The sequence below is a fragment of the Pinus tabuliformis genome, chromosome 9 (genome assembly GCF_031772625.1).
Source record: "Pinus tabuliformis cultivar Carrire ecotype Pingquan chromosome 9, CPIR1, whole genome shotgun sequence".
Lineage (NCBI taxonomy): Eukaryota > Viridiplantae > Streptophyta > Pinopsida > Pinales > Pinaceae > Pinus > Pinus tabuliformis.
Window position 1 is genome coordinate 1,235,525,817 of NC_142307.1, and position 7,325 is coordinate 1,235,533,141.

Below are 7,325 nucleotides of genomic sequence, written 5' to 3' on the forward strand. Positions count from 1 at the left end.
TTATGCAGGTTATGGGACAAAGATACAAATTTAAAGGCTCATCTACCGACGGAGATAGTGAACATTTGATGAATCAAATATAAATTTGATTGTTGTCTTTCAGTTAATTCGTTTGAAAGTTTAGATCAAGCGAACAGAATTGGTAGGCGTCAATCGATCCGTGGAACGTATCAAATCTTTCACATATAAGTTCGTTATGAGATGAGCCCACTCATCTCACAATGATATAAAATCATTTCGGACAGATCTATTGCCGAGTAGAGATCTATTTGTAACGGGGCAGAAAGCAGCTTCTTTTGGGTCGCTGTCCACATAATTTCTGGACAAGGGGTAATAGTTTCTTTCTTTCGTCCCAACCCAACAGACTTCTTTATTCTATTGTTTGTTCCAGAACGCATTCCATGAAATATGTGTATTCTATAAAATAGTGGGGTAGATTAAAGCAAACGTTGGTCCAGATGTAGATCTAATATGCATAGCCGGTAGATTGCATTTTTGTGATATGTTACCAGAACGGAACTAGAGGCAAGGAAGAGTGTTTGTCCCAATATGAAAATCTTGGGTCTCAAAAACCATGTGATGATCTTAGGTGAAGAAAGAGAACGAACCAAAGGTTCGCCTTTAGCGAGGATGGATCAACTCCAGAGAATTTCTCTGCCCAGGTATTCGGAATATCCGTCGTACTTGCCACTTATATGGTTCAAAAATAGGCTCGATTTACCGCACATAACTTATTGTAGAGAATCCTAGTTGATCAAGATCTTCGCCCTGATATTTAGCAAAGGGATAGATACATCCGGGATTTTCGATTGAACGGAAATTTTGTTCAACCCCAATGGAATGCGTTGCGTTTGGATGGAGCTAAAAGTCACATGTCCGATCGATACTTTGACTGCTCTATGGATTGCTTGGAACATATGATATTCGAGAGAACTCTCGAATTTTTCGAAGAACTAGCGATAAAAAATAAAATAAAAATAGTTTATAGGTTTGATCATCTGGTATCGGATCAATCTCGATCGATCCAAAATACTAATATGCCTGCTCTGGTCCAACGTTCCCATCCATCGATCTAGATAAGGACATGAGATTGATATGATCTGAAAGACTTTTCAAGGCCAAGTCATAGGGACGGACTATGAGGGGATATATATAAATAGTATCACTTAGTGGAATGTATAGGGCTATACGGGCTCGAACCGTAGACCTTCTCGGTAGAACAGATCAAAGTTCTTATTATCAAAATAATTTGAACTGTTCCAAGAACCCAACATGCATTTTCTCGCATTGGGCTCTTTCATTAACTGATGGAAAGATCGGTTAGTCTGCCATTCTCCTCTTTCCGGTAAGATACTAATATGGCTCCGTGTGCTCCAAATTCTTACCCTTCGGAAGTAATCCCAAAGTTATTCAAAAGGTTTTTTTGACGTAGGTCTGCCTTGCTCGGGCATAGATTGACTCAAATAGAGTCTCTTCTATCGCTCCAAAAGTAAAATATGACACTTCATACACCTAAAAGTTCATAGAGCGAAAAGAATCTATTTTGAGGTCCCCGTATTATACTCATTATGCCTGGCATTGAACATAGCTGGGATTGACCATATCAATTAGATCCGTAATTCGAATCAGATCGAACTTAATCTTTGTCATGCTATTGTTCCCCAGAGAAACAAATTTATAGAGTAAGACTATTTCACATAGAATCTATTTCGTGGATCGGACGAATCGATAAACTCTCCCGAAAACCATTGGCGCACGTGTAAACGAGGTGCTCTACCTTGCTGAGCTATAGCCCTTCCTTGCCAGTCTTGGTGATACACTACTATACTAACCAGATGGATCACTTTATGTCAAGGTAGATATTTCATGATCCAATACTATGATCCAATACGTTCCAATAAGTTCGATCTGTGCCAGGGACACATACATTGTCTATACATTTAATTCGATTTCGATTTAGAATCGTTTATAAATCCAACTCTACCTATGAGAATAAATGACCCACTTAACTCAGTGGTTAGAGTATCGCTTTCATACGGCGAGAGTCATTGGTTCAAATCCAATAGTAGGTAAACTTATTAGATGCCATCGAGTTTTCAATGGTATCTAATAAGTTTTACTCCACGTGTTTGGATCGAGGCGGAACATTGAATCCATTTTTCAGATCATTATAGAAAATGTTAATTAGAGACGGGGGGGCTAGCATTGATAGCCTCTAATCGGGTTCTAGCCCTTTTCAGAGCTAAATCAGCCTCAATTGCTTGTCTTTTGCCTTCGGCTCGAGCTAAGTCAGCTTTAGCTATTCGAAAATTTTCCTGGGCTTCTCGGGGATCGATGTCAACATCTCTCTCTGCATTATTTACCAATATAGTTATTCTATCACTGTCTATCTTGGCGAAACCGCCCATCATAGCCATAGTGGACCACTGCCCATTGAGACGTATTTTCATAACTCCTATATCTACAGCTGCCACAAGTGAAGCATGATTGGGTAATACGCCAATTTGACCACTATTAGTAGATAGAATTATTTCTTTAACTTCTGAATCCCAAATGACTCGATTAGGAGACAGTACACGAAGATTTAGGGTCATTTTCAGAATTAACTTTCCATGCTGGAGTTTATAGCCTTCGCGGTAGCTTCATCAATATTACCCACCAAATAAAAAGACTGTTCGATAAGACCATCTAATTCTCCAGAAAGGATCATTTGAAAACCTCTAATTGTTTCCATGAGACCCACATATTTGCCCGGGGAACCTGTGAATACCTCTGCTACGAAAAAGGGTTGTGATAGGAAACGTTCAATTTTTCTTTCTCTTGCCACGATTAAACGATCTTCCTCCGATAATTCATCCAGTCCAGGAATAGCTATAATGTCTTGAAGTTCCTTATAACGTTGTAAAGTTTGCTTAACCCCTTGTGCAGTTTCGTAATGTTCTTCGCCTACGATCCAAGGTTGGAGCATAGTCGATGTTGAATCTAAAGGATCCACTGCTGGATAGATACCCTTCGCAGCTAATCCTCTCGATAGTACGGTAGTAGCATCTGAATGTACAAATGTCGTAGCAGGAGCAGGGTCGGTCAAGTCGTCAGCAGGTACATAAACTGCTTGAATCGAGGTTATGGATCCCTTTTTTGTGGAAGTAATTCTCTCTTGCAAAGAACCCATTTCCGTGCTAAGAGTTGGCTGATAACCCACGGCGGAAGGCATTCTGCCTAATAGGGCGGATACCTCTGATCCCGCTTGGACAAAACGGAAGATGTTATCAATAAATAATAGTATGTCTTGCTCATTGACATATCGGAAATATTCGGCCATGGTTAGAGCAGTTAAACCGACTCTCATGCGAGCTCCCGGTGGTTCATTCATCTGACCATAGACCAGAGCCACTTTTGATTCTGATATTTTTTGTTCATCAATTACTCCCGATTCTTTCATTTCCATGTAAAGATCATTCCCTTCACGGGTACGTTCTCCTACTCCTCCAAATACAGATACCCCTCCATGAGCCTTAGCAATGTTGTTGATCAACTCCATAATGAGTACTGTTTTACCCACTCCAGCTCCTCCAAATAAACCAATTTTTCCCCCACGGCGGTAAGGAGCCAAAAGATCTACTACTTTAATGCCTGTTTCGAAGATGGATAATTTTGTATCCAACTCTGTAAAGGCGGGAGCAGGTCTATGAATAGGAGATGTTATGCCAGCATCTACAGGACCCAAATTATCGACAGGTTCTCCAAGAACATTGAAAATTCGTCCAAGAGTAGCTCCACCAACTGGAACACTTAGAGGAGCTCCCGTGTCAATCACTCTCATTCCTCTCATCAAACCATCTGTAGCACTCATAGCTACAGCTCTAACCTTATGATTTCCTAATAATTGTTGTACCTCACAAGTAACCTGAATTTCTTGACCGGCTGTACCTTGACCCTTAACTATCAATGAATTGTAAATATTAGGCATATTACCTGGAGGAAAAGAGACATCCAGTACTGGGCCAATGATTTGAGCAATACGTCCCACATTTGTTTCTACACTTGCGGAAACCCCAAGAACAAGAGGATTTTTTCTCATACAAAAATGGAAATAATTTCCATGAAGAATATATAAATATGATTTTGCCAATATCATCAATAGAAAAAAAAAAAATGTTCCATATTGGGTCGATCAGACCAGTAAATAATAAATGGAAGTTACCACCTGGGTAAAATCCAACTTTATTGAAAAGTTTAAATTCATCCATATTTGGAATATGAAGTAGGTAGATGGATATGAATAAGGATCATGAGGAAGTCTTCGATTTATCTATAACTAGAACCAATTTATCCATAACTAAAACCGAAAATACTTCAAAATTATGTCCAGATCATCTGTGAAATATGAAACTTGATATTCATGACCTTTCTCTCATTGATCATTATCTCTTCTCTTCATACGCACATCTGTATATGTATTTTCGGACAATTCGCACCATTATGGTCAAAGGTCCATTCGGTTCCTTGATTTCATTCATGAACTAGTTTAACCACTGAAAGGTTCTCGGGTCAATCCATGGAGGAAGAACTTCAAGAGCAAAGATTGGGTTGCGTCATACATAAAGAACACTATACAATGAGAGTGTATCTAGCACCCCAATAACGGACGACTTTTTGTAGGATATTTCTATAAAAATTGATTGTTTACGTTCGGTCCATGTCGAGCAGACCTCGTCCTTGCGAGAAATAATTATTAATAAAGGAGGGACTTATGTCACCAAAAACAGAGACTAAAGCTAGTGTCGGATTCAAAGCTGGTGTTAAAGATTACAGATTAACTTATTATACTCCTGAATATCAGACCAAAGATACAGATATCTTGGCAGCATTCCGAGTAACTCCTCAACCCGGGGTGCCACCTGAAGAAGCAGGAGCAGCAGTAGCTGCTGAATCTTCCACCGGTACATGGACCACTGTTTGGACCGATGGACTTACTAGTCTCGATCGTTACAAGGGGCGATGCTATGACATCGAGCCCGTTCCTGGAGAGGAGACTCAATTTATTGCCTATGTAGCTTACCCCTTAGACCTTTTCGAAGAAGGTTCTGTCACTAACTTGTTCACTTCCATTGTAGGTAATGTATTTGGATTCAAGGCCTTACGGGCTCTACATTTGGAAGATTTGCGGATTCCCCCTTCTTATTCCAAAACTTTTCAGGGTCCACCTCATGGTATCCAAGTTGAAAGAGATAAATTGAACAAATATGGTCGTCCTTTATTGGGATGTACTATCAAACCAAAATTGGGTCTATCAGCCAAAAACTATGGTAGAGCAGTTTACGAATGTCTCCGTGGTGGACTCGATTTTACTAAGGATGATGAGAACGTAAATTCCCAACCATTCATGCGCTGGAGAGATCGTTTTGTCTTTTGTGCGGAAGCAATTAATAAGGCTCAGGCTGAGACGGGTGAAATTAAGGGACATTATTTGAATGCTACTGCAGGTACATGTGAAGAAATGATGAAAAGGGCAATATTTGCAAGAGAATTGGGAGTTCCTATCGTTATGCATGACTACCTGACGGGAGGTTTTACCGCAAATACTTCTTTGGCTCATTATTGCCGAGACAACGGCCTACTTCTTCACATTCACCGCGCGATGCATGCAGTTATTGACAGACAAAGAAATCATGGTATGCATTTCCGGGTACTGGCTAAAGCATTGCGTATGTCCGGTGGAGATCATATTCACGCCGGTACTGTAGTAGGTAAACTTGAAGGTGAACGAGACGTAACTTTAGGGTTTGTTGATCTACTGCGTGATGATTTTATCGAAAAAGATCGAAGCCGTGGTATTTACTTCACTCAAGATTGGGTATCTATGCCAGGTGTTCTGCCCGTAGCTTCAGGAGGTATTCACGTTTGGCATATGCCTGCTCTGACCGAGATCTTTGGGGATGATTCCGTACTACAGTTTGGTGGGGGAACTTTGGGACATCCTTGGGGAAATGCACCTGGTGCAGTAGCTAATCGGGTTGCTCTAGAAGCTTGTGTACAAGCTCGTAATGAAGGACGTGATCTTGCTCGTGAAGGTAATGAAGTGATCCGTGAAGCTTGTAAATGGAGTCCTGAACTAGCTGCTGCTTGTGAAATATGGAAGGAGATCAAATTTGAATTTGATGTGATTGATCGCTTGTAATCCAGTGACTTTCGTTCTACCAATCGGACTCGGCCCAATCTTTTACTACTACCCCAAATATTAGTCCAAATCGTGAGCGGAGATATGGAATTTCAGATATCAATATATGGAATTTCCATATATTAATATCTATATATCAATATCTATGTAGATATTGATATATAGATATTTCCAAGGTTAAATATCTCAAACAGAGTTATTTATGAAAATTTTTTTGGGTCAAGCATTCGATAACGAATCCTATTCATCCTTTACAATGATCTTATAGATCATTCGATAGGGTTGGTAGCTCAGCGGATCAGAGCTCATGGTTCCGGACCGTGAAGTCAAGGGTTCAAATCCCTTCTAGCCCAAAAGATGTTGTATTTTAAATGAAAATTCCTTTCCATCGCGGTATAGGAGAGAATCTTTCTTTATAATAGAATAAAGTATTCTATCATAATCCCGGATCGATACTTCAGATTCCTAATCAATAATGAATGGAAATGATTTCTCAATGATTCATTCCACTATTGATTAATAATTTTCATCATTGTATTTATACTTATACGACTTCTCTTCATACAAAATAAGATAGGAAAAGTAACAATTTTCACCTTTATATGGAAGGAAAACTCTATGTCTATAAAGGAGTGGTTCGAAGACAAGCATAAAATAACTGCATTACTAAAAAATTCGGTCGAAAGGGATAGTAAGGATGCCAATGAGACGGAGAAAAACAAGAATAAAAGTATTGATTACGCTAAAATTAAGAAGTTATGGGCTCAATGCAATAATTGCGAGAACTTACTATATCTCAGATTCTTGAGAGAGAATCAAAGTGTTTGTAAAGAATGTGGATATTATCTGCAAATGAATAGTTCAGATAGAATAGAACTTCCAATTGATCGTGACACTTGGCATCCTATGGATGAAGACATGTACACTCTAGATGTTCTTCAATTTTATTCTGAGAATGAACCTTCTCATTCTGATAATCTTAATTCTGAGGATGAATCTTATAAGGATCATATCACTTTCTATCAAATAGAGACAAGTTTAACTGATGTTATTCAAACAGGCATAGGTCAATTAAATGGTCTTACTATCGCACTCGGAGTTATGGATTTTCAGTTCATGGGAGGTAGTATGGGCTCTGTAGTAG

The 7,325-nt window shown here is 39.3% G+C and overlaps 1 non-coding gene across 1 annotated transcript; it reads left to right on the plus strand.

The window, feature by feature from the left end:
- Window positions 1–6,460: 6,460 nt before the first annotated feature.
- On the plus strand, window positions 6,461–6,534 carry TRNAR-CCG (transfer RNA arginine (anticodon CCG)). Its single transcript has one exon. It is a non-coding gene; the product is annotated as a tRNA-Arg (tRNA).
- Window positions 6,535–7,325: the final 791 nt, after the last annotated feature.